This window comes from Pinus tabuliformis, chromosome 5_1 (assembly GCF_031772625.1).
Source record: "Pinus tabuliformis cultivar Carrire ecotype Pingquan chromosome 5_1, CPIR1, whole genome shotgun sequence".
NCBI lineage: Eukaryota > Viridiplantae > Streptophyta > Pinopsida > Pinales > Pinaceae > Pinus > Pinus tabuliformis.
Genome location: NC_142305.1, coordinates 53,076,681 through 53,103,578, shown reverse-complemented (window position 1 = coordinate 53,103,578; position 26,898 = coordinate 53,076,681).

Below are 26,898 nucleotides of genomic sequence, written 5' to 3'. Positions count from 1 at the left end.
GATGGGATTAAAGTTGATAAATCAAAGGTTGAAGTCATCTCCAAGTTACCTATTCCAAATTGTCAAAAAGATGTTAGAGGTTTTTTGGAATTTACTGGATATTATAGAAGGTTATAGAAAATTTTACCAAAATAGCATCTCCACTCTTTAAACTACTTACAAAAGACTGTGAATTCAAATGGAGTCATGATTGCCAATCAACATTTGAAGCTTTAAAAACAAGAATATCTGAAGCGCCTATCTTGAGAGGACCAAATTGGAAACTTCCTTTCCATATTTCTACAGATGCTTCAGATACAGCTCTAGGAGTTGTGTTGGGACAAAAAGACTTAGTTCCTTATGCCATTTACTATACCAGTAAAAATTTAACTCCCACTGAGTTGAATTATACTATGATTGAAAAAGAGTTTTTAGTTATCGTTCATGCAATCAATAAGTTCATACATTATATAACAGGCTCTAAAACTTTTATTCATACTGATCATTCTGTAATTAGATATCCAATGAACAAACCCATTACTAATGGCAGAGTTACAAGGTGGCTCCTACTTTTACAAGAATTCAATATTACTGTGTTAGATAGACCAGGGAAACAAAACACAGTAGCTGATTTCTTGTCTAGAATTCAGAATATCAAAGAAGATTCTCTTGTAGAGGATAAGTTTCCTGATGAATACTTATTTGCAGTAACTACTAAAACTCCTTGGTATGCAGATATGGCTAATTATTTGGTTACAAGGAAACTACCTCCACATTTATTTCCTAGTGAAAGAAGAAAGATTATTCAGGAGAGTTCAAAATATTCATGGATTTCTAACGAATTGTTTAAAACAGGGCCAGACCTTGTGATCAGAATATGTGTCAGGAAAGATGAAATGCTTGATATTCTCAAAAGATGTCATGATGAACTGTGCGGTGGAAACTTTGCTGACAAAAGGACAGCCTATAAAATCCTTTCTTTAGGATATTATTGGCCATCCCTCTTTAAAGATGCAAAACAATATGTCAAAAGGTGTGACAGCTACCAAAGAGTAGGGAAACCTACCCCCTCAAATGATATGCCACTACAACCACAGGTACTCATCGAACCCTTTGAAAAATGGGCTTTAGACTTTATTGGACCTATTAATCCACCATCTAAATAGAATAAATATATATTGGTATGTACTGATTATGTCACTAAATGGGTAGAAGCCAAAGCATTATTTTTTGCTACTGAAAATTCAGTGGTTAGTTTTCTTTATGAGGATATTTTTACTCGCTTTGGTGTTCCAAGAGAAATTATGACAGATCAGGGAGGTCAATTCACATCCAAACTGGTGGAGAAGCTGATGGAAGAGTATAAGGTCAAGCATAGAAAATCCATTCCTTACCATCCGCAAGCAAATGGTCAAGTGGAGTCCACAAACAAAGTAATTGAAGGCATCATTAACAAAACTGTTCATCTACACAAAAGAGATTGGGCAGAGAGGCTTTCTGAAGCCTTATGGGCCTACAGAACCACATGGAGGAACACAACATGACATTCTCCCTATGAACTTGTTTATGGGAAGGAAGTTCTGATCCCTATTGAGTTCCAAGTTAAGACCTTCAGGATGGCAGTTCAATTGGGAATGGATCTATCAGAAGCCCAAAAGCATAGAATGGAGCAGTTGAATGAACTAGATGAGATCAGACAAGAAGAAATCCTAAGAACTGATCTAGTTCAATATCAAAGAGCTAAGTGGCATGACAAATACATCAAGGAGAAAATGTTTCAAGAAGGAGATTGGGCATTGCTATTTGATTCCAAGTTCAAAGATTTCAAAGGTAAATTTCAGACTCATTGGCTTGGGCCATATGAGATTGAAAAAGTTTTTAGCAATGGAGCGATAAGAATCAAAACCATTAACGAGTATCAAACTCCTCTCATTGTGAATGGTCACAGATTGAAGATCTATCATAAGCCACTCTCAAAGGAAGAATTTGTCAAAATGTTTCAAGATAATTCTGCAATAAGGCTGGTGAAGAAGAATCCTTCTTCTCCACCAGCCTATTCTTTGTTCTTTTCATTGTTATCTTAAAAAAAATAAAAAAATGTATAAGCTTGAAAACCAATCACTGATTGGCAGTCTTATACAAAAAATACAGGGCGAAAATCAGAAACTTCTGACGCCCTATATTTTCCAAAAAAAATCTCTCTCATTTCACTCATAGTTGTTTCATTTCATGTCATTTCACTTCATTTCATTTCATTCCATTTCACCATCACATTCCACCAATAAAATTCCTTTCATGTTCAGTTTTCCATATATCATTCATTTCCATCCATCTCCATTCACTTCGCCAAGTCATATGTTATTCACTATGTCAGTTTCCGCAACCGAATTCTGATTTCGCGGCTGAATATTGATTCCGCAGCTGATTGTTGATTCCGCAGCTAATACTCTATTACTCTGCAGTGACAGTGAGATGTTAGAAAAGTAATGATGAAAACCAGATGCAGGTATGGAAGAGGAAGATATTTTGAAGAATGTCAGCACCTAAAAGCACCTACAAGAGGAAGCCAATCAAAAGTCAGCGAACGAAAGTGGTAAGATTCTAAGGTATGAGCAAAATCAATTTCAAATAGCATTTTAAAACACATAATATGTATAGTTGTAAAATCACAAGCTCCATCATGTGTAATGATTCGAATTGATAGCTTCCTTAACTCCTCCATGACCTTTGCATAACTCCACCACGATCTCGCATCAAATTCCAACGACCTCATAATCCTCTTCCGAATCTAACTCATACTCAGTTGTACGTCTGCATTACACCTGTTGAACCAGTTAATCATGAAGACGTAAGCCAATTGACCACGACTCTCCTCTGACGCACCACTCCACAGTCATTTTATGAATTTGCTAACGTCCACTCCGCAACCTTTTATTTCAAAATTCTGCCAGTCTCACTCTATTTCCATACTCTCACACCGAGTTTACGATTGCCAGTTCAGGGTTTGTTTATACAAGCCTCTGCTCCGTGAACTTGTTTTCATTGCATGCTCCGTATTCTTCCCGTTTTGTAACCACTGGTTTTCTCCGCAATCCTCCTCCATCTTCCGCTCATATAACCGTTCTGCCTCCGTGAAACCATCACTTACAGAGGTATTTTCGAAGCAAGAGGAAGGAATGGGCCTTCTGGTAAGAACAGAGCCGGATGGGGCTAAATTCATGGAGGGTTATCCACAGTTAAAGAGCATGTTAAGGAAAGCAAGGTGGCTGCAGTTTATCCAGAAATTCAGGGGTCATAATAAAGAAGTCACAAAGACATTTGCAAGGTCCTTCAATGGCATGGAAGTTGAGATTGGGGATATCAAATTCCTGGTAACAGAGGCATCCATTGCAGCAGCAACGGAGCTCCCACAAGAAGGAGAATGATGGTTCAAAAACAAAGACTTTGATGAGAGGGCCTGGAGGATCATTTTGCGTAACCCAGGTATGGATATAACCATTTTTAAACATGGAATTCCTGTTTCAGCCCTAAAGGAAAAATGGACTAGTTCATTGTTGATAATTCAGAAGTTCATTACATGTGAAGGAAGGTATGGGTCTATGCACATGTACCATATAAGGTTATTAATGAATTTTCTAGAGAATCAAACCATCAATCTGCCTTATTTCTTGCTGAGTAGCTTGAAAAAGATGTCTACCACTGTACAAAAGAATCTGGATGATGTAGAGCCTGATCTTTATCATCACGACCTTGTTAAAATTTTGATTGAAAAACAATTGAAAGAAAGAAAGGACACATGGGAACAATTCCTGATTAGAAATTTCTTTCAGGACCGAGCTGAAGCACCTGAAGGTAGCTCAAAAAGAAAAAGTAGGAGAAGAAAAACAAGTGTAAACATTCAAGATACTCCTACTAGTATAACTAAAGAAACCAGTAAGGAAGAAATGCTGGCTGAAACCTTGATTGAGGTTAGAAAACAAGCAAAACAGAAAGGGAAAAGAAATATTAAAGACATTTATCAGACCCTAGAACCTTCTTCAGAAGAAGAGCAGATACTTTCTGAAAGGCTAATTCATCTTAAAGAACAGTCAGTTAAGGCAAAAGAAAAAGGAAAGGAGAAACAGAGTGTAGAAAAGGGAGATACCAGCTCACAGAATTTAAGAAGGAGCTCAAGACTTAAAGGCAAATTGAAGAAAGTGCAAATCAAAGGGGCTCACTTCATAGACTTAGGAGGGGAAACACCAGAATAGTCACCAACAATCACTCCTCCTGACTATAGTCCACAACATTCTCCTTTTCCTCAACCATATTTTGAAATCAGTCCAAGAAAGGCCACACCAGAAATAGATCCAACTCAGCAACAGATATATGATTTCATTGAATCATTGGAAAAGACTGTAACAGAACAGGGCACTTCATCTAATCAGTGTGATACAACTCAGGAAGTTTTGATCCAATTATTAAAATAAGAAGTCCTGAATAGACATATCAAAAGGGAAAATGAAACATTAAAAGAATAGAACAGGTTGGACAAAATCATCCATGACAATACCATGCTACATTTAGGATTGTGGCACAAGAAAAATAGGAAATTGAAGAGGAAGAACAGGAGGTTGAGCAGAGCCCTCATCAACCTCAAATACAGGTGCCTAATGATGAAGCCCAGGATGACAGTGACACCAAGGAAGAAGAAGAGAAGGCTAGATGTATTAGCATAAGTCTCAGAGCAGATGAATTGAAGGAAGGATAGTCACAGTTTTGGTTGCACGAGGACATGCAACATCTTCACAGTGGGGGTATGTTGAGCCCTAGAACTACCTCTCTTCTACACACTTTCCTAGACCTTTCCTCTTCCATTTTCCCACATCAGTGCCTCATAATTGTTACATATTGATTCTAGGAGTGCATTTAAGTAGTTTTCTAACTATATCCTTGTGTGTGCTATTTGATTTAGATTTTGTTCATCAGCTACGAAATGTAGCCACTTTCCTCAGCTGACTCGCAATTCCGCAACTACTTTCATTATTCTGTAGGTTACAGCTGTTGGCAGGTGAAACGAGGCATGTGGGCAGCTCAGAAATGATCTACACATGGATAAGGTCCTATCTGTTCAGCTGAATTCGTGAAGAAAGGCATTGGTCAAAGGACGGTCAAACAAGGAGTCCTACATCAAATAGGTCTCTGTTTCAGCACGTGAAAAGTCCGAGACCGTTCCTAGATTCGTGGATCCCTCTTGACAGCTGCAGGCCGTCTCCATGATGCAAATCCAACACCCACCTTTTGTAGATTGAATGTTTATGGCAACCAAGAGGCTGAACTTACGGGTTCTGTCCTGTTTACGTGTCCTCTGTTGAAGATTTCTCTCAGAAAAATAGTTATCTATTTTCCTGTATAAATAAAGCGTTTGCAACGCAAGTAGCTAGTTCAGATATTAGGATTGACGTTGTTGTTTTAGCTTTCGTTGTGCTGTTGTAACGAGAAGACATACTCTCTGTTTTGCAATATAAAAAATCTATTTTCTTATGACTGTGTAAAGCGTGGTTCTGAGGTGACAGCGTGTTAACCAAACGCTATGCAGAGGGCCCCTGCTGGTTGAGGTTTTGCTTTTCATTTTGTAAAGTTTTCATGCATCTTTTCTCTTATTTCCACTGTATATTTCTCATAATTTGTTTATGGTGTTAATCATTTTATTCCTATACATGATTTTGCAGCATTGCATACTTTTTCACTAACACTGATCAGTGTGTTTCAGGATAGGTTATGCTCGAGCTTTTTCATATAATTTTTGCATCAAGTAGTGATATGAGATTTGTTTCTCTGCTGAACTTTTTAAGCTTTTCAATTTCAGTTGTTATGCTTTGATTTCAGTGAGATTTGTTTGCTGCTATTAGCTAGTTTAGATATCAAGTTCTTCATGTTATTTGATGTTATCTCCGCTGCCATGGCTTAACCCGAGAAGTTAATTGGCGAGCTATCGGATTATAAGTGAAGTAATTTGATTTTTATTTCATTAATATGCAAGTAGGTAGTTTAGATATCAAGTTCTTCATGTTATTTGACGTTATCTCCGGTGCCATGGCTTAACCCGAGAAGTTAATTGGCGAGCTATCGAATTATAAGTGAAGTAATTTGATTTTGCTTTCATTAATCTGCAAATAGGTAATTTAGATATCAATTCTTCATGTTATTTGACGTTATCTCCAGTGCCATGGCTTAACTCGAGAAGTTAATTGGCGAGCTATCGAATTATAAGTGAAGTAAATTGATCTTGCTTTCATTAGTCTGCAATTTTTGGTTTTGAGTGCAATAGTTTAGATTTTATTTATGTAATTAGATGGGCAGCAGAGACAATGACCTCATGATCAGTATTTCATCTTTTGTTTGATTTAAGTAGCTGCATATTTACATTCCTGTTCAAGTACTGATTTTATCAATAGCATGTTTTGAGATCTTTTGAAGTGCTAAGTTCTGGAAATTATCATAAGAGACATAAACCTTGTCTTAGATCTACATCCATACTTGCCCTCTAAAAGTATTCTTAAAACCTGTGAATAGGATCTCCATTTGCATTAGACACCTTAGGAGACCAGCAAGGACAAAACCCCAAAAAAAAGATAAAAATTGAAAACAATAAAAGTAAGAAAGAGGTTGTCTTGCACATACAGTGCGCCACACTTCATCAGTTTACGACTCCCAGATTGATAATTAATGTAGCAATTTAGGACATACTAAATTGACTAAACACAACACACTATTCATCAAACACATGGAAGTAGGTTGAGCATTAGTCAAACCAAAAGGAACCACAACAAACTCATAATGCCCATACTTGGTCCATAAAGTAGTCTTGTAAATGTCCTCTTCTTTGATTCATACTTGATGGCATCTTGATATCAAATCCATCTTCGAGAACATTGTTTCTCCCTTCAACTGATCAAACAAGTCATGAATCCATGGCAAAGGGCACCTGTTCTTAATCGTAACCATATTCAACTACCTGTAATCAATGCACGACTTGATAGTAATGTTAGAGTCGGTCTAGTTATCCCTCCGTCAGAGATCAAAGCTCTTTTTTGCATTTCATGTTTAGGTGTCCCATCAGTTTCGATTAGTTGCATTTCGTTAGGCATGCCATAACTCTGACGGAATGGTTAAGTTACTCATTCCCCTCTTGCTTGGCACTGCTGGTTCAGGGCTATTCATAAAAACAAGTCTACAAAGATCATGTACAGTCCTGTTTCAAATTTTTGGGTCATAACAATGGTTCTTGGTCATTAGGTTTTGGGTTTGAGTCAGTCTTGTTTTGCAAAGTCTAAGAAGACCAGCAGGCCAGAGGGATGTCCTCGATAGGTGGTTACTTCAATAATTTTTATCATTATACAGATAAATTAGGACTTTTCTTCAAAACTCTGTTTTGAAGATAAGTCCTCATCTCATTTTTGTAAAAATCTTCAAAAATTTCAGTTCTTGAAATGTCCAAGCGCAGCCTTGGTCTCCTTTGCCAAAGCATATCATACCTAGCCTAAGATTAGTTATAATTTCAGTCATCTCGAGCCTCATTGATTATATTTTTCCGAGATTGACCCGGAGAGAGCCCTCTCCTGTCCTCGTAGGGCTAGCTACGAGGCTGAGCGTGGTTTGATGTTGCTTTGAGTTTTGCATTCCTTAGCCCGGGGCAAATTCGAGCGTTAACATAGTGGCGACCATACTGGGGAAGAAAATAGTTTGTTTGTTAATGTCGTTTGATTTATAGCTACAGACGGAGTCTGAAGTCACGCCAGGTAGCCTTCGAACTGCACATTGCTCTGCGAGTGCATAGTAGATAAACGTTGCTTCAGTCGATCTCCGGTCTAGCTTGTAATCGTAACACTTAACTTATAAATTACCCCAGTACATGTATCGAGTTCAGATCTGATTTTTGATGGTGGACAACGATCAGACACTGGCAAGGCTGAAATCATTCACCTGGCGACTCTAAATTAGTTTTGAGATCAGATCCAAAGACTCCACTGGAGGATGATCCTGACCAGCAGAAACATGAAAGGACAATATGGACAGATCAGGTATTCAAGTTGGAATTTCATCCAAGACATTTTGTTCTTTGTTCTAAATTATTTCTTCTCTTTTCCCGAGAATGTAAAGAAGGCTTTGCAAAGTATACTATGCTTGAAAAAAGATTCCAGGCCTACAGTTGAATGTTTCCCTTTGAGGATTGTAAATACCAAAGATTTGCATACCTTTAAGCTTGATCAAGACCTTTCTTCTAAATCTTGTGATGACCATCTTCAAATTGATGAACCTCAAGAGACCAAGACTAATTCTATACCTGTTGTACATACCCCTACACCTTGTAAAATTCCAGATCGGTATAAACCTCTTGTTTTACCTTCTGTTCTCCATGCTTTCCCCACAAACTATGATCTATACTTGCCGAGGTTTGATGGTGAATGTAAGAATGTCAACGCTGAGCAACATGTGCAGAATGTTGAGAATTTTCTAGATCTTTTTGAAGTTGATGAAGAAGATGTCAGTATAAGGCTTTTTGCTCTTTCTTTGCAAGGCAAAGTGAAGAGTTGGTTCAAAGCCCTGCTTGATGCGAGCATCTCAGATTTCCAGCAGTTCATCAAAGCTTTCCTTGACAGGTGGATGATCGGGCAGAACCTTTTCTTGATTGTAGAAGAGTATAACCAGTTGAAAAGATTGCCCGGAGAGACAGTACAACAGTTTTCAGCTAGATTTCATCAAGTTTATTATTCAATGCCAGTTGAGATAAGGCCTACTCCTAGATCTGCTCTCTTGCACTATCCGGGTGCCTTTGATCCAGAAATGGAGTTTCAGCTGAGAGAAAGGAATATTGCAACACTTCACGAGATGCAGAACAATGCAGTAAATGTAGAGGCGCATCTGCTGATCCGACGGGCAAGGTTGAAGGAAGAAGAGATGAAAAACATAGATCCGGAGGAATCAACATCTCTAGAGGTGAAACTTGACATTTTGGTAAGTGCAGTGGAAACGATGATGGACAAGATCACCGTAAGGAATGATTATGATGTTCAAGCCCATGGCTTGTTGATTGAAGAAGAACAAATGGCCGCTCCAAAACATTTTGTTTCTTATCCTAGTTGTCATAGATCTGATAATGATTGTTTTGTAGATCACCTCAGCGAAGAAAGAACTGTTGATATGACATGTATGCTTGATGATGTCTTTTATACTGATGATTTGCCTCAGTTTGATCAGTATGATGATGATTATGTTCTCCAAACAGAAGCCTATCTTGCAGACAAATCAACAGGTAGTTTGTGGGAGGAGGAAGAAGTTCACTTACAGCAGCTCGAGTACAATGATCAAATGATGCATATCAGCTATGACATTGATGAGGAAAGTGCAGAAAATTGGGAAGTAAGTGAAGGATCTTTACCTTTTTGCTTTGATTCATGTCAATTCATCAAAGCCAATTTCCATGCAATCAGAAATCAGCTGTCAACAAGTCTTGATTTGGACCATCTTGAGAGCAATGAAAACCTTGTTCAAGACTTCTCATATTCAGCTTTGCAGCCCCCGAATGCCATTGATTGTCAAGTTGCAGATGAAGATATGGAAGCTGGCACATATGATCAAATGATACAAGAAGATTTCATACCATTTTGTTTTGAATCATTTCAGCTTTTGAAGGGAAAATTGCATAGTACATCTTCAGTAAAGAATGAGCAGCATGTAGGCAATCATGTAATCACATTGGAACCAATAGAAAATGGTTTGCAATAGTCTTTTCAAGTTTTTCATGATCCAATAGCTGATGTTTTGGATGAGGTTTGCAATCAAAGTCCTTCTCCATTGACTATATGTGAGCCTGAAACGTGTACTGATATAAACTTGATCCAGCAGCCGGTTTCTTTGTCATTTTCAGCAGAGGTCTCGTCACAAGGCTCAGATCAAAGTTTGCATTCATGGCATGAGGAAAAGAGAAGCAATCCATTGGATGAGCTAAGTTCCAGTGTGCTTGAATTTCACGATCCTTATGCAGTGTTTTTGGAGGCGGATAGAGAATCCATATCATTCAACGGATATGTTTCTAAGTTGTCATGGGAGTTGCCTTCCAGTAGTTCTCTCTTGTTGTTCATAAGCGAGCACTTGCGGAGAATTCAAACAGCAGACGGGATACTTACTTGGTTGCATTGGTTGTTTCATTTCACTTGATCAGGTGATGAATGAAACTGTTAGAGTAGGTTTTGATGAATAAGCTCCACTTTGAGCATCATTTTCAGTTTGTCGGTTGTGTTTAAGTATCGCGTCAGTTTTTAGTTGAGTCATTGGTGAGTCAGTTTTTAGTCTTGTTGTTAAGTTAGTTTGTGTCGGTTTTCAGTCACGCATTTTAGCTTGAGTTTTTGACTCCATTGCCCAATGGACGAAGGCACTGTCTGCTCTCCCAAAGATCTGCCGTTCTTGGTACCTCCAAGGAGCTACCATCCCCATTGGAGCCAATATTAGAGTCGGTCTAGTTATCCCTCTGTCAGAGATCAAAGCTCTTTTTTGCATTTCACGTTTAGGTGTCCCATTAGTTTCGATTAGTTGCATTTCGTTAGGCATGCCATAACTCTGATGGAATGGTTAAGTTACTCATTCCCCTTTTGCTTGGCACTGCTGGTTCAGGTCTATTCATAAAAACAAGTCTACAAAGGTCATGTACAGTCCTATTTCAAATTTTTGGGTCATAACAATGGTTCTTGGTCATTAGGTCTTGGGTTTGAGTCAGTCTTGTTTTGCAAAGTCTAAGAAGACCAGTAGGCCAGAGGGATGTCCTCGATAGGTGGTTACTTCAATAATTTTTATCATTATACAGATAAATTAGGACTTTTCTTCAAAAATCTGTTTTGAAGATAAGTCATCATCTCATTTTTGTAAAAATCTTCAAAAATTTCAGTTCTTGAAATGTCCAAGCGCAACCTTGGTCTCCTTTGCCAAAGCATATCACAGCTATCCCTGCAAAAAATTGGAAAGAAAATCATCATTTCAATCAAATTTAAGGAGGAAACCAAAAAGGTCATAAATCTATTAATCCTGAAAAAGTGTCAACGACAAAACATTACAAAATGGGTCATGGACCAAGCAAAAATCAAAAGGGAGCCTTTATAAAGATATTTCATGACATTTTCAACTCATTTTGCATGCCAAGAGTGAAGAGCATCGTTCCAAAGCGAAGTTGTGAATTTGTAAGGAAGTTGGAGCAGTTTCAGGGGCGCGCGATGCATCAGGAGTGCGCGGCGCATCAGGCAAGAAATTGCAGTGCAAAAATACACGCGTGCGGCGCATCAGAGGCACGCGACGCGTTGGGTAAGGCGCGCGGTGCACTGGGATTTTGAGCCCGAAATTTGGTTAGAAGTGCATGAACTCGCCTCCTCTCCGCACAAAATTGCAGGTAGGCTCACATCTATCACTTGTGCTTGGTTTTTAAAAGATAAATGTAATGTTTCATGATATGTTTGCCTTTGAAATCCAAGTGGAGAGCCCTCCTTGTCAATGAAATTGCTGTAAGGTTTTAGTGTAGAAATTGCTGTAAGGGTTTCAAAAACAGAGTGTAACCAAGGTTGTCATTACTTCTCCCTTTCCCTTTATTTCCCATTCCTAAATTCACCCTTATTCTCCCCATTAATTCCCTCCTTCATCCTACACTATAATCCCTCAAAATCCTAGTCCCTCACCTCTACTACAAAACACATTATCCTTATCATTTCCCTTCCCTTTTCTAAGTCCCTTGTTTTTATTTCCAAATTCCTAATTCCCTAATGCTTCCCCTGTCCTAATATTCCCTTGTGCATCTGTGTCCCCTTGGTCTTAGAGCAAAAGAACAGTTTGCAAGCAATTGTACACACAGTTTATACATCAGCATATATATTCCAGCTATCTTGTTTTCAAAGACATGTCAGAGACCGAGTCAGCTTATGAGCAGGATTATGATAGTGATTCTACCCCAGAGGTAAATGTGCCAGGGAGGTATCACAAAGGTGGCAAAAGTGGTCAGCATGTCAGGGAGGAGCCTACTTCTTTGGCTCAATTGCAAGCTTGTCCACTTGCAATGGATTGTTTTCGAATTCAATCATGTTTTGAATACTATGAGCTGATCTCACGAATCCAGCATCATCGGGAACTAGTCCGTTTATTTGTTCTACATTTGCAGGATGGTCATGTAAACCTTGCCGGAGTGAATTTCACCTTGTCACTCGAGACTATTGCTCAGGCCACTGGGATACCAAATGTAGGGGAGGAATGGAGTAAACGCCAACAGTTAGACAGATTCTACTATGAGCCATATATCAAGCCCGGGTATATAAGACATTTGAGTGCAGTTTTTCCTTTCAGATTCCTAAGAGATGAGTATGCACCATTGATGAAACTCATCATCCGATATTTCAGTTGCGAGGATAGATTCTCACGTCTATATGTGTACCATGTTCGTTTATTGATGCATTTCACAAGGGTACGTATGATGAACATTCCGTTTTTCATGTGTCGCAACATAGAGAGGATGGTGCCTTTAGTATAAAGGAAGAGCCCAGCACATCAGCATAAGAGCATCTATCATTATGCATTGATTAAAATCGTAGAGATGCATTAGTTGGCACAGCAGGGCATTACTTGGGAAGATTTCATCTCCCGTGATTACTTTGCAGCATTACAGCCACCTCCCGAGATAGTTCATGATGAGGGAGCACCTTCATACCAGCGAGGCATTCCCGAGACTGAGCATATAAGTGCTCCTCCATATGTGACATACCAGCGAGGTCACGGGGCATTATTTGCATCTACACGACGAGTACTATCTCCACCCGGGGTGGAAGGGGTCTCGTTGACTTCATCAGCACAGCGAGTGTTATCTTCACCTCGTGTGGAAGGGGCCTCGCTTTCGACAGTAGCACTGTAGGTACATGGTAAGGGCAAGAAGCCCAAGCATGAGGAGAGGCCTTTAGGTGAGCCATCAGGTTTTGTTACTATTCATGATGATGAGACAGCTTCAAAATCAGAGAAGACCCAATATATCAGGTATCTAGAGCAGCGGAATAAATAGCTTGAGGACCAGCACGTGATCATAGAGCTACAGAACATCCGTGAGAATCGCCAAGCTGCCCAACGTAGAGGAATTGAGTTCACCTCTCTAGAGCAACAGGTAAATGAAGATCGAGAGGCTAATCTCGAGAGGGTCAAAATCTACTTGGAGGAACAGCTGAAAAAGGCCAATAGAGACAATGCATTATTGAAACACATGGCTATGCATTACAAGGTCCGGAACCTAGTTTTCAAGGCGCGAATTAGGAGTCTTAAGGAAAAATTGAAGAAAGCGGTCAAGAAACAAAAAAGACAAAAGGAGCTTGATCGTCTTTGGATTTTGGCCGAAGCCTCTTTGGCTGAACATGGTACTTGATTGGGGACCCCCAGCCCAAATTTCAAAGGAATTTGGAGAAAATTTTGTCAATTTTGAATTTTTGGCTCTAAAAACAGGTTTTTTGGCTCAACGCGTAGCGCGGCGCGCGCGACCCATAAGATTGGGAGGTCCAAATCACAAATGGTTTGCATTTTTGGATTTGTCATGATGAAATATACCTGCTCAGCTATTGCCAAGGCATTTCATCAAGGTTTGGGTCCCCAAAAGGTCATAAAACATGCAAAAAATGACCTCACTGCCCCTTTTTGAACACACAGGAAGCAGTCTTGGGAGAATGCACTTTTGGATGGGAAAATGGACACCAAATTGGAAAATTCCACTTGGGTTGGAAAGTAGAAATCTAGAACTTTCCAATGAGCTATTGTGAGATCAATTTGGATGCCGGGAAGTTCCCCAAACGTAGGTGGAAAGGCGCGCGGCGCATCAGGGTTTTTTTTGGCACAATTTTCATCTTCAGCTCAGGAAACGAAGCCAATTTGACCAGTTTTGACTTGTGATGTTATTTTTCACTCCTATTGATGTAATTAATGAAACATGATGTAATTTTGGCACTTTATTACTTGTTCTAGAAGATTCATTCACTAAAAAGTGAAAATTAAATGAATGAATTAGTTTCCTACCTTATAGAGGCAAGTTGTTTTGACTGCCTAGATTGTAGTGCTTTGTTTAAAATTGGTTGAAACAACTCCTAGGATGATGAGCTCGACCCCTAGAGGCAAGAGAATGAGTTAGCTTGCCTATATTATGTATTTTCTTAGTCATTTTCAGGGTTGGACTCTTGGGGAAGAGGCTTTGAGACTTTATTGTACATTTTACTTCAGCATTTTGGCAAAGGAAAGACTAGGGTTTTGCAGCACTGTTTGGAATTATTGTGGATTTATGTCTTGATGGTGTGCTTCTTTCAGTACTTGTAAGTTTGTTATGTGTATCATTTTCCCTCTCTCATCTTCCGCAATTGAACAAATGAAGTGTTAAGGTAGAATTCATAATCTGTAATGCTCTGCCTTTAAGTTTGTTTGATATCCTATGTTTTCATCTGTTTAAGGATAACTCTTGAGGTTTTCTTGCTCTCCTTAGCTCCTCACCTGTTTGATCTACTCACCTCATTAGCTTTTAAGGCATCAAGCAATTGCCTACCTTGCTCCAATCAGACCTCTGCAGAAACAGTGTCTCATCCTCGCACCCAAAATTGCCTTTCCCTTTGATTCAACAAAAACCCCAAAAACTCACCTTTAAACCTCTTCACTTAATACCTAGCCTAAGATTAGTTACAATTTCAGTCATCTCGAGCCTCGTTGATTATATTTTTCCGAGATTGACCCGGAGAGAGCCCTCTCCTGTCCTCGTAGGGCAAGCTACGAGGTTGAGCGTGGTTTGATGTTGCTTTGAGTTTTGCCTTCCTCAGCCTGGGGCAAATTCGAGCGTTAACATAGCGGCGACGATACTGGGGAATAAAATAGTTTGTTTGTTAATGTCATTTGATTTATAGCTAGAGACGGAGTCTGAAGTCACGCCAGGTAGCCTTCGAACTGCACATTGCTCTGCGAGTGCATAGTAGATAAACGCTGCTTCAGTCGATCTCCGGTCTAACTTGTAATCGTAACACTTAATTTATAAATTACCCCAGTACATGTATCGAGTTCAGATCTGATTTTTGATGGTGGACAACGATCAGACACTGGCAAGGCTGAAATCATTCACCTGGCGACTCTAAATTAGTTTTGAGATCAGATCCAAAGACTCCACTGGAGGATGATCCTGACCAGCAGAAACATGAAAGGACAATATGGACAGATCAGGTATTCAAGTCGGAATTTCATCCAAGACATTTTGTTCTTTGTTCTAAATTATTTCTTCTCTTTTCCCGAGAATGTAAAGAAGGCTTTGCAAAGTATACTATGCTTGAGAAAATATTCCAAGCCTGCAGTTGAATGTTTCCCTTTGAGGATTGTAAATACCAAAGATTTTCATACCTTTGAGCTTGATCAAGACCTTTCTTCTAAATCTTGTGATGACCATCTTCAAATTGATGAACCTCAAGAGACCAAGACTAATTCTATACCTGTTGTACATACCCCTACACCTTGTAAAATTCCAGATCGGTATAAACCTCTTGTTTTACCTTCTGTTCTCCATGCTTTCCCCACAAACTATGATCTATACTTGCCGAGGTTTGATGGTGAATGTAAGAATGTCAACGCTGAGCAACATGTGCAGAATGTTGAGAATTTTCTAGATCTTTTTGAAGTTGATGAAGAAGATGTCAGTATAAGGCTTTTTGCTCTTTCTTTGCAAGGCAAAGTGAAGAGTTGGTTCAAAGCCCTGCCTGATGCGAGCATCTCAGATTTCCAGCAGTTCATCAAAGCTTTCCTTGACAGGTGGATGATCGGGCAGAACCTTTTCTTGATTGTAGAAGAGTATAACCAGTTGAAAAGATTGCCCGGGGAGACAGTACAACAGTTTTCAGCTAGATTTAATCAAGTTTATTATTCAATGCCAGTTGAGATAAGGCCTACTCCTAGATCTGCTCTCTTGCACTATCCGGGTGCCTTTGATCCAGAAATGGAGTTTCAGCTGAGAGAAAGGAATATTGCAACACTTCACGAGATGCAGAACAGTGCAGTAAATGTAGAGGCGCATCTGCTGATCCGACGGGCAAGGTTGAAGGAAGAAGAGATGAAAAACATAGATCCGGAGGAATCAACATCTCTAGAGGTGAAACTTGACATTTTGGTAAGTGCAGTGGAAACAATGATGGACAAGATCATCGCAGGGAATGATTATGATGTTCAAGCCCATGGCTTGTTGATTGAAGAAGAACAAATGGCCGCTCCAAAACATTTTGTTTCTTATCTTAGTTGTCATAGATCTGATAATGATTGTTTTGTAGATCACCTTGGCGAAGAAAGAACTGTTGATATGACATGTATGCTTGATGATGTCTTTTATACTGATGATTTGCCTCAGTTTGATCAGTATGATGATGATTATGTTCTCCAAACAGAAGCTAATCTTGCGGACAAATCAGCAGCTAGTTTGTGGGAGGAGGAAGAAGTTCACTTACAGCAGCTCGAGTACAATGATCAAATGATGCATATTAGCTATGACATTGATGAGGAAAGTGCAGAAAATTGGGAAGTAAGTGAAGGATCTTTACCTTTTTGCTTTGATTCATGTCAATTCATCAGAGCCAATTTCCATGCAATCAGAAATCAGCTGTCAACAAGTCTTGATTTGGGCCATCTTGAGAGCAATGAAAACCTTGTTCAAGACTTCTCATATTCAGCTTTGTAGCCCCCGAATGCCATTGATTGTCAAGTTGCAAATGAAGATATGGAAGCTGGCACATATGATCAAATGATACAAGAAGATTTCATACCATTTTGTTTTGAATCATTTAAGCTTTTGAAGGGAAAATTGCATAGTACATCTTCCGTAAAGAATGAGCAGCATGTAGGCAATCATGTAATCACATTGGAACCAATAGAAAATGGTTTGCAGCAGTCTTTTCAAGTTTTTCATGATCCAATAGCTGATGTTTTGGATGAGGTTTGCAGTCAAAGTCCTTCTCCATTGACTATATGTGAGCCTGAAACGTGTACTGATATAAACTTGATCCAACAGCCGGTTTCTTTGTCATTTTCAGCAGAGGTCTCGTCACAAGGCTCAGATCAAAGTTTGCATTCATGGTATGAGGAAAAGAGAAGTAATCCATTGGATGAGCTAAGTTCCAGTGTGCTTGAATTTCACGATCCTTATGCAGTGTTTTTGGAGGTGGATAGAGAATCCATATCATCCAACGGATCTATTTCTAAGTTGTCATGGGAGTTTCCTTTCAGTAGTTCTCTCTTGTTGTTCATAAGCGAGCACTTGCAGAGAATTCAAACAGCAGACGGGATACTTACTTGGTTGCATTGGTTGTTTCATTTCACTTGATCAGGTGATGAATGAAACTGTTAGAGTAGGTTTTGATGAATAAGCTCCACTTTGAGCATCATTTTCAGTTTGTCGGCTGTGTTTAAGTATCGCGTCAATTTTTAGTTGAGTCATTGGTGAGTCAGTTTTTAGTCTTGTTGTTAAGTTAGTTTGTGTCGGTTTTCAGTCATGCATTTTAGCTTGAGTTTTTGACTCCATTGCCCAATGGACGAAGGCACTGTCTGCTCTCCCAAAGATCTACCGTTCTTGGTACCTCCAAGGAGCTACCATCCCCATTGGAGCCAATGTTAGAGTCGGTCTAGTTATCCCTCCGTCAGAGATCAAAGCTCTTTTTTGCATTTCATGTTTAAGTGTCCCATCAATTTCGATTAGTTGCATTTCGTTAGGCATGCCATAACTCTGACGGAATGGTTAAGTTACTCATTCCCCTCTTGCTTGGCACTGCTGGTTCAGGTCTATTCATAAAAACAAGTCTACAAAGGTCATGTATAGTCCTGTTTCAAATTTTTGGGTCATAACAATGGTTCTTGGTCATTAGGTATTGGGTTTGAGTCAGTCTTGTTTTGCAAAGTCTAAGAAGACCAGCAGGCCAGAGGGATGTCCTCGATAGGTGGTTACTTCAATAATTTTTATCATTATACAGATAAATTAGGACTTTTCTTCAAAACTCTGTTTTGAAGATAAGTCGTCATCTCATTTTTGTAAAAATCTTCAAAAATTTCAGTTCTTGAAATGTCCAAGCGCAGCCTTGATCTCCTTTTCCAAAGCATATCACAGCTATCCCTGCAAAATATTGCAAAGAAAATCATCATTTCAATCAAATTTAAGGACGAAACCAAAAAGGTCAGAAATCTATTAATCCTGAAAAAGTGTCAACGACAAAACATTACAAAATGGGTCATGGACCAAGAAAAAATCAAAAGGGAGCCTTTATAAAGATATTTCATGACATTTTCAACTCATTTTGCATGCCAAGAGTGAAGAGCATCGTTCCAAAGCGAAGTTGTGAATTTGTAAGGAAGTTGGAGCAGTTTCAGGGGCGCACGACGCGTTGGATTAGGCGCGCGACGCATCAGGAGCACGCGGCGCATCAGGCAAGAAATTGCAGTGCAAAAATACACGCGCGCGGCACATCAGAGGTGCGCGACGCGTTGGGTAAGGCGCGCGGTGCACTGGGGTTTTGAGCCCGAAATTTGGTTAGAAGTGCATGAACTCGCCTCCTCTCCGCACAAAATTGCAGGTAGGCTCACATCTATCACTTGTGCTTGGTTTTTAAAAGATAAATGTAATGTTTCATGATATGTTTGCCTTTGAAATCCAAGTGGAGAGCCCTCCTTGTCAATGAAATTGCTGTAGGGTTTTAGTGTAGAAATTGCTGTAAGGGTTTCAAAAATAGAGTGTAACCAAGGTTGTCATTATTTCTCCCTTTCCCTTTATTTCCCATTCCCAAATTCACCCTTATTCTCCCCATTAATTCCCTCCTTCAGCCTACATTATAATCCCTCAAAATCCTAGTGCCTCACCTCTATTACAAAACACATTATCCTTATCATTTCCCTTCCCTTTTCTAAGTCCCTTGTTTTTATTTCCAAATTCCTAATTCCCTAATGCTTCCCCTGTCCTAATATTCCCTTGTGCATTTGTGCCCCCTTGGTCTTAGAGAAAAAGAACAGTTTACAAGCAATTGTACACACAGTTTATACATCAGCATATATATTCCAGCTATCTTGTTTTCAAAGACATGTCAGAGACCGAGTCAGCTTATGAGCAGGATTATGATAGTGATTCTACCCCAGAGGTAAATGTGCCAAGGAGGTATCACAAAGGTGGCAAAAGTGGTCAGCATGTCAGGGAGGAGCCTACTTCTTTGGCTCAATTGCAAGCTTGTCCACTTGCAATGGATTGTTTTCGGTATCAATCATGTTTTGAATACTGTGAGCTGATCTCACGAATCCAACATCATCGGGAACTAGTCCGTTTATTTGTTCTACATTTGCAGGATGGTCATGTAAACCTTGCCGGAGTATATTTCACCTTGTCACCCGAGACTATTGCTCAGACCACTGGGATACCAAATGTAGGGGAGGAATGGAGTAAACGCCAGTAGTTAGATAGATTCTATTATGAGCCATATATCAAGCCCGGGTATATAAGACATTTGAGTGCAGTTTTTCCTTTCAGATTCCTAAGAGATGAGTATGCACCATTGATGAAACTCATCATTCGATATTTAAGTTGCGAGGGCATATTCTCACGTCTATATGCGTACCATGTTCATTTATTGATGCATTTCACAAGGGTACGTATGATGAACATTCCGTTTTTCATGTGTCGCAACATAGAGAGGATGGTGCCTTTAGTACAAAGGAAGAGCCCAGCACATCAACATAAGAGCATCTATCATTATGCATTGATTAAAATCGTAGTGATGCATCAGTTGGCACAACAGGGCATTACTTGGGAAGATTTCATCTCCCGTGATTACTTTGCAGCATTACAGCCACCTCCCGAGATAGTTCATGATGAGGGAGCACCTTCACACCAGCCAGGCATTCCCGAGACTGAGCATATAAGTGCTCCTCCATATGTGACATACCAGCGAGGTCACAGGGCATTATTTGCATCTACACGACGAGTACTATCTCCACCCGGGGTGGAAGGGGTCTCGTTGACTTCATCAGCACAGCGACTGTTATCTTCACCTCGTGTGGAAGGGGCCTCGCTTTTGACAGCAGCACCGTAGGTACAGGGTAAGGGCAAGAAGCCCAAGCATGAGGAGAGGCCTTTAGGTGAGCCATCAGGTTTTGTTACTATTCATGATGATGAGACAGCTTCAGAATCAGAGAAGACCCAATATATCAGGTATCTAGAGCAGCGAAATAAACAGCTTGAGGACCAGCACATGATCATAGAGCTACAGAACATCCGTGAGAATCGCCAAGTTGCCCAACATAGAGGAATTGAGTTCACCTCTCTAGAGCAACAGGTAAATGAAGATCGAGAGGCTAATCTCGAGAGGGTCAACATCTACTTGGAGGAACGACTGAAAAAGGCCAATAGAGACAATGCATTTTTGAAACACATGGCTATGCATTACAAGGTCCGGAACCTAGTTTGCAAGGCGCGAATTAAGAGTCTTAAGGAAAAATTGAAGAAAGCGGTCAAGAAACAAAAAAGACAAAAGGAGCTTGATCGTCTTCGGATTTTGGCCGAAGCCTCTTTGGCTGAACATGGTACTTGATTGGGGACCCCCAGCCCAAATTTCAATGAATTTGGAGAAAATCTTGTCAATTTTGAATTTTTGGCTCTAAAAACAGGTTTTTTGGCTCAACGCGTAGCGCGGTGCGCGCGACCCATAAGATTGGGAGGTCCAAATCACAAATGGTTTGCATTTTTGGATTTTTCATGATGAAATATACCTGCTTAGTTATTGCCAAGGCATTTCATCAAGGTTTGGGTCCCCAAAAGGTCAAAAAACATGCAAAAAATGACCTCACTGCCCCTTTTTGAACACACAGGAAGCAGTCTTGGGCGAATGCACTTTTGGAGGGAAAAATGGACACCAAATTGGAAAATTCCACTTGGTTTGGAAAGTAGACATCCAGACCTTTCCAACGAGCTATCGTGAGATCAATTTGGATGCCGGGAAGTTCCCCAAACGTAGGTGGAAAGGCGCGCGGCGCATAGGGCTCAGGCGCGCAGCGCATCAGGGTTTTTTTTGGCACAATTTTCATCTTCAGCTCAGGAAACGATGCCAATTTGACCAGTTTTGACTTGTGATGTTATTTTTCACTCCTCTTGATGTAATTAATGAAACATGATGTAATTTTGGCACTTTATTACTTGTTCTAGAAGATTCATTCACTAAAAAGTGAAAATTAAATGAATGAATCAGTTTCCTACCTTATAGAGGCAAGTTGTTTTGACTGCCTAGATTGTAGTGCTTTGTTTAGAATTGGTTGAAACAACTCCTAGGATGATGAGCTCGACCCCTAGAGGCAAGGGAATGAGTTAGCTTGCCTATATTATGTATTTTCTTAGTCATTTTCAAGGTTGGACTCTTGGGGAAGAGGCTTTGAGACTTTATTGTACATTTTACTTCAGCATTTTGGGTAAGGAAAGACCAGGGTTTTGCAGCACTGTTTGGAATTCTTGTGGATTTATGTCTTGATGGTGTGCTTCTTTCAGTACTTGTAAGTTTGTTATGTGTATCATTTTCCCTCTCTCATCTTCCGCAATTGAACAAATGAAGTGTTAAGGTAGAATTCATAATCTGTAATGCTCTGCCTTTAAGTTTGTTTGATATCCTATGTTTTCATCTGTTTAAGGAGAACTCTTGAGGTTTTCTTGCTCTCCTTAGCTCCTCACCTATCTGATCTACTCACCTCATTAGCTTTTAAGGCATCAAGCAATTGCCTACCTTGCTCCAATCAGACCTCTGCAGAAACTGTGTCTCATCCCCGCACCCAAAATTGCCTTTCCCTTTGATTCAACAAAAACCCCAAAAACTCACCTTTAAACCTCTGCACTTAATACCTAGCCTAAGATTAGTTACAATTTCAGTCATCTCGAGCCTCATTGATTATATTTTTCCGAGATTGACCCAGAGAGAGCCCTCTCCTGTCCTCGTAGGGCTAGCTACGAGGCTGAGCGTGGTTTGATCTTGCTTTGAGTTTTGCCTTCCTCAGCCTGGGGCAAATTCGAGCGTTAACATAGTGGCGACCATACTGGGGAAGAAAATAGTTTGTTTGTTAATGTCATTTGATTTATAGCTACAGACGGAGTCTGAAGTCACGCCAGGTAGCCTTCGAACTGCACATTGCTCTGCGAGTGCATAGTAGATAAACGCTGCTTCAGTCGATCTCCGGTCTAGCTTGTAATCGTAACACTTAACTTATAAATTACCCCAGTACATGTATCGAGTTCAGATCTGATTTTTGATGGTGGACAACGATCAGACATTAGCAAGGCTGAAATCATTCACCTGGCGACTCTAAATTAGTTTTGAGATCAGATCCAAAGACTCCACTGGAGGATGATCCTGACCAGCAGAAACATGAAAGGACAATATGGATAGATTAGGTATTCAAGTTGGAATTTCATCCAAGACATTTTGTTCTTTGTTCTAAATTATTTCTTCTCTTTTCCCGAGAATGTAAAGAAGGCTTTGCAAAGTATACTATGCTTGAGAAAAGATTCCAGGCCTGCAGTTGAATGTTTCGCTTTGAGGATTGTAAATACCAAAGATTTTCATACCTTTGAGCTTGATCAAGACCTTTCTTCTAAATCTTGTGATGACCATCTTCAAATTGATGAACCTCAAGAGACCAAGACTAATTCTATACCTGTTGTACATACCCCTACACCTTGTAAAATTCCAGATCGGTATAAACCTCTTGTTTTACCTTCTGTTCTCCATGCTTTCCCCACAAACTATGATTTATACTTGCCGAGTTTGATGGTGAATGTAAGAATGTCAACGCTGAGCAACATGTGCAGAATGTTGAGAATTTTCTAGATCTTTTTGAAGTTGATGAAGAAGATGTCAGTATAAGGCTTTTTGCTCTTTCTTTGCAAGGCAAAGTGAAGAGTTGGTTCAAAGCCCTGCCTGATGCGAACATCTCACATTTCCAGCAGTTCATCGAAGCTTTCCTTGACAGGTGGATGATCGGGCAGAACCTTTTCTTGATTGTAGAAGAGTATAACCAGCTGAAAAGATTGCCCGGGGAGACAGTACAACAGTTTTCAGCTAGATTTAATCAAGTTTATTATTCAATGCCAGTTGAGATAAGGCCTACTCCTAGATCTGCTCTCTTGCACTATCCGGGTGCTTTTGATCCAGAAATGGAGTTTCAGCTGAGATAAAGGAATATTGCAATACTTCACGAGATGCAGAACAGTGCAGTAAATGTAGAGGCGCATCTGCTGATCCGACGGGCAAGGTTGAAGGAAGAAGAGATGAAAAACATAGATCCGGAGGAATCAACATCTCTAGAGGTGAAACTTGACATTTTGGTAAGTGCAGTGGAAACGATGATGGACAAGATCACCGCAAGGAATGATTATGATGTTCAAGCCCATGGCTTGTTGATTGAAGAAGAACAAATGGCTGCTCCAAAACATTTTGTTTCTTATCCTAGTTGTGATAGATTTGATAATGATTGTTTTGTAGATCACCTTGGCGAAGAAAGAACTGTTGATATGACATGTATGCTTGATGATGTCTTTTATACTGATGATTTGCCTCAGTTTGATCAGTATGATGATGATTATGTTCTCCAAACAGAAGCTAATCTTGCAGACAAATCAGCAGCTAGTTTGTGGGAGGAGGAAGAAGTTCACTTACAGCAGCTCGAGTACAATGATCAAATGATGCATATCAGCTATGACATTGATGAGGAAAGTGCAGAAAATTGGGAAGTAAGTGACAGATCTTTACCTTTTTGCTTTGATTCATGTCAATTCATCAGAGCCAATTTCCGTGCAGTCAGAAATCAGCTGTCAACAAGTCTTGATTTGGACCATCTTGAGAGCAATGAAAACCTTGTTCAAGACTTCTCATATTCAGCTTTGCAGCCCCCGAATGCCATTGATTGTCAAGTTGCAGATGAAGATATGGAAGATGGCACATATGATCAAATGATACAAGAAGATTTCATACCATTTTGTTTTGAATCATTTCAGCTTTTGAATGGAAAATTGCATAGTACATCTTTAGTAAAGAATGAGCAACATGTAGGCAATCATGTAATCACATTGGAACCAATAGAAAATGGTTTGCAGCAGTCTTTTCAAGTTTTTCATGATCCAATAGCTGATGTTTTCGATGAGGTTTGCAGTCAAAGTCCTTCTCCATTGACTATATGTGAGCCTGAAACGTGTATTGATATAAACTTGATCCAACAGCCGGTTTCTTTGTCATTTTCAGCAAAGGTCTCGTCACAAGGCTCAGATCAAAGTTTGCATTCATGGTATGAGGAAAAGAGAAGTAATCCATTGGATGAGCTAAGTTCCAGTGTGCTTGAATTTCACGATCCTTATGCAGTGTTTTTGGAGGCGGATAGAGAATCCATATCATCCAACGGATCTGTTTCTAAGTTGTCATGGGAGTTGCCTTTCAGTAGTTCTCTCTTGTTGTTCATAAGCGAGCACTTGCGGAGAATTCAAACAGCAGACGGGATACTTACTTGGTTGCATTGGTTGTTTCATTTCACTTGATTAGGTGATGAATGAAACTGTTAGAGTAGGTTTTGATGAATAAGCTCCACTTTGAGCATCATTTTCAGTTTGTCGGTTGTGTTTAAGTATCGCGTCAGTTTTTAGTTGAGTCATTGGTGAGTCAGTTTTTAGTCTTTTTGTTAAGTTAGTTTGTGTCGGTTTTCAGTCATGCATTTTAGCTTGAGTTTTTGACTCCATTGCCCAATGGACGAAGGCACTGTCTGCTCTCCCAAAGATCTACCATTCTTGGTACCTCCAAGGAGCTACCATCCCCATTGGAGCCAATGTTAGAGTCGGTCTAGTTATCACTCCGTCAGAGATCAAAGCTCTTTTTTGCATTTCATGTTTAGGTGTCCCATCAGTTTCGATTAGTTGCATTTCGTTAGGCATGCCATAACTCTGACGGAATGGTTAAGTTACTCATTCCCCTCTTGCTTGGCACTGCTGGTTCAAGTCTATTCATAAAAACAAGTCTACAAAGGTCATGTACAGTCCTGTTTCAAATTTTTGGGTCATAACAATGGTTCTTGGTCATTAGGTCTTGGGTTTGAGTCAGTCTTGTTTTGTAAAGTCTAAGAATACCAGCAGGCCAGAGGGATGTCCTCGATAGGTGGTTACTTCAATAATTTTTATCATTATACAGATAAATTAGGACTTTTCTTCAAAACTCTGTTTTGAAGATAAGTCGTCATCTCATTTTTGTAAAAATCTTCAAAAATTTCAGTTCTTGAAATGTCCAAGCGCAGCCTTGATCTCCTTTGCCAAAGCATATGCTATCCCTGCAAAAAATTGCAAAGAAAATCATCATTTCAATCAAATTTAAGGAGGAAACCAAAAAGGTCAGAAATCTATTAATCCTGAAAGGGTGTCAACGACAAAACATTACAAAATGGGTCATGGACCAAGCAAAAATCAAAAGGGAGCCTTTATAAAGATATTTCATGACATTTTCAACTCATTTTGCATGCCAAGAGTGAATAGCATCGTTCCAAAGCGAAGTTGTGAATTTGTAAGGAAGTTGGAGCAGTTTCAGGGGCGCGCGACGCGTTGGATTAGGCGCGCGATGCATCAGGAGCACGCGGCGCATCAGGCAAGAAATTGCAGTGCAAAAATACACGCGCGCGGCGCATCAGAGGCGCGCGACGCGTTGGGTAAGGCGCGCGGTGCACTGGGGTTTTGAGCCCGAAATTTGGTTAGAAGTGCATGAACTCACCTCCTCTCCGCACAAAATTGCAGATAGGCTCACATCTATCACTTGTGCTTGGTTTTTAAAAGATAAATGTAATGTTTCATGATATGTTTGCCTTTGAAATCCAAGTGGAGAGCCCTCCTTGTCAATGAAATTGCTGTAGGGTTTTAGTGTAGAAATTGCTGTAAGGGTTTCAAAAACAGAGTGTAACCAAGGTTGTCATTATTTCTCCCTTTCCCTTTATTTCCCATTCCCAAATTCACCCTTATTCTCCCCATTAATTCCATCCTTCATCCTACACTATAATCCCTCAAAATCCTAGTCCCTCACCTCTATTACAAAACACATTATCCCTATCATTTCCCTTCCCTTTTCTAAGTCCCTTGTTTTTATTTCCAAATTCCTAATTCCCTAATGCTTCCCCTGTCCTAATATTCCCTTGTGCATTTGTGTCCCCTTGGTCTTAGAGCAAAAGAACAGTTTACAAGCAATTGTACACACAGTTTATACATCAGCATATATATTCCAGCTATCTTGTTTTCAAAGACATGTCAGAGACCGAGTCAGCTTATGAGCAGGATTATGATAGTGATTCTACCCCGGAGGTAAATGTGCCAAGGAGGTATCACAAAGGTGGCAAAAGTGGTCAGCATGTCAGGGAGGAGCCTACTTCTTTGGCTCAATTGCAATCTTGTCCACTTGCAATGGATTGTTTTCGGTATCAATCATGTTTTGAATATTGTGAGCTGATCTCACGAATCCAACATCATCGGGAACTGGTCCGTTTATTTGTTCTACATTTGCAGGATGGTCATGTAAACCTTGCCGGAGAGAATTTCACCTTGTCACCCGAGACTATTGCTCAGACCACTGGGATACCAAATGTAGGGGAGGAATGGAGTAAACGCCAGCAGTTAGACAGATTCTACTATGAGCCATATATCAAGCCCGGGTATATAAGACATTTGAGTGCAGTTTTTCCTTTCAGATTCCTAAGAGATGAGTATGCACCATTGATGAAACTCATCATCCGATATTTCAGTTGCGAGGGCAGATTCTCACGTCTATATGCGTACCATGTTCGTTTATTGATGCATTTCACAACGGTACTTATGATGAACATTCCGTTTTTCAT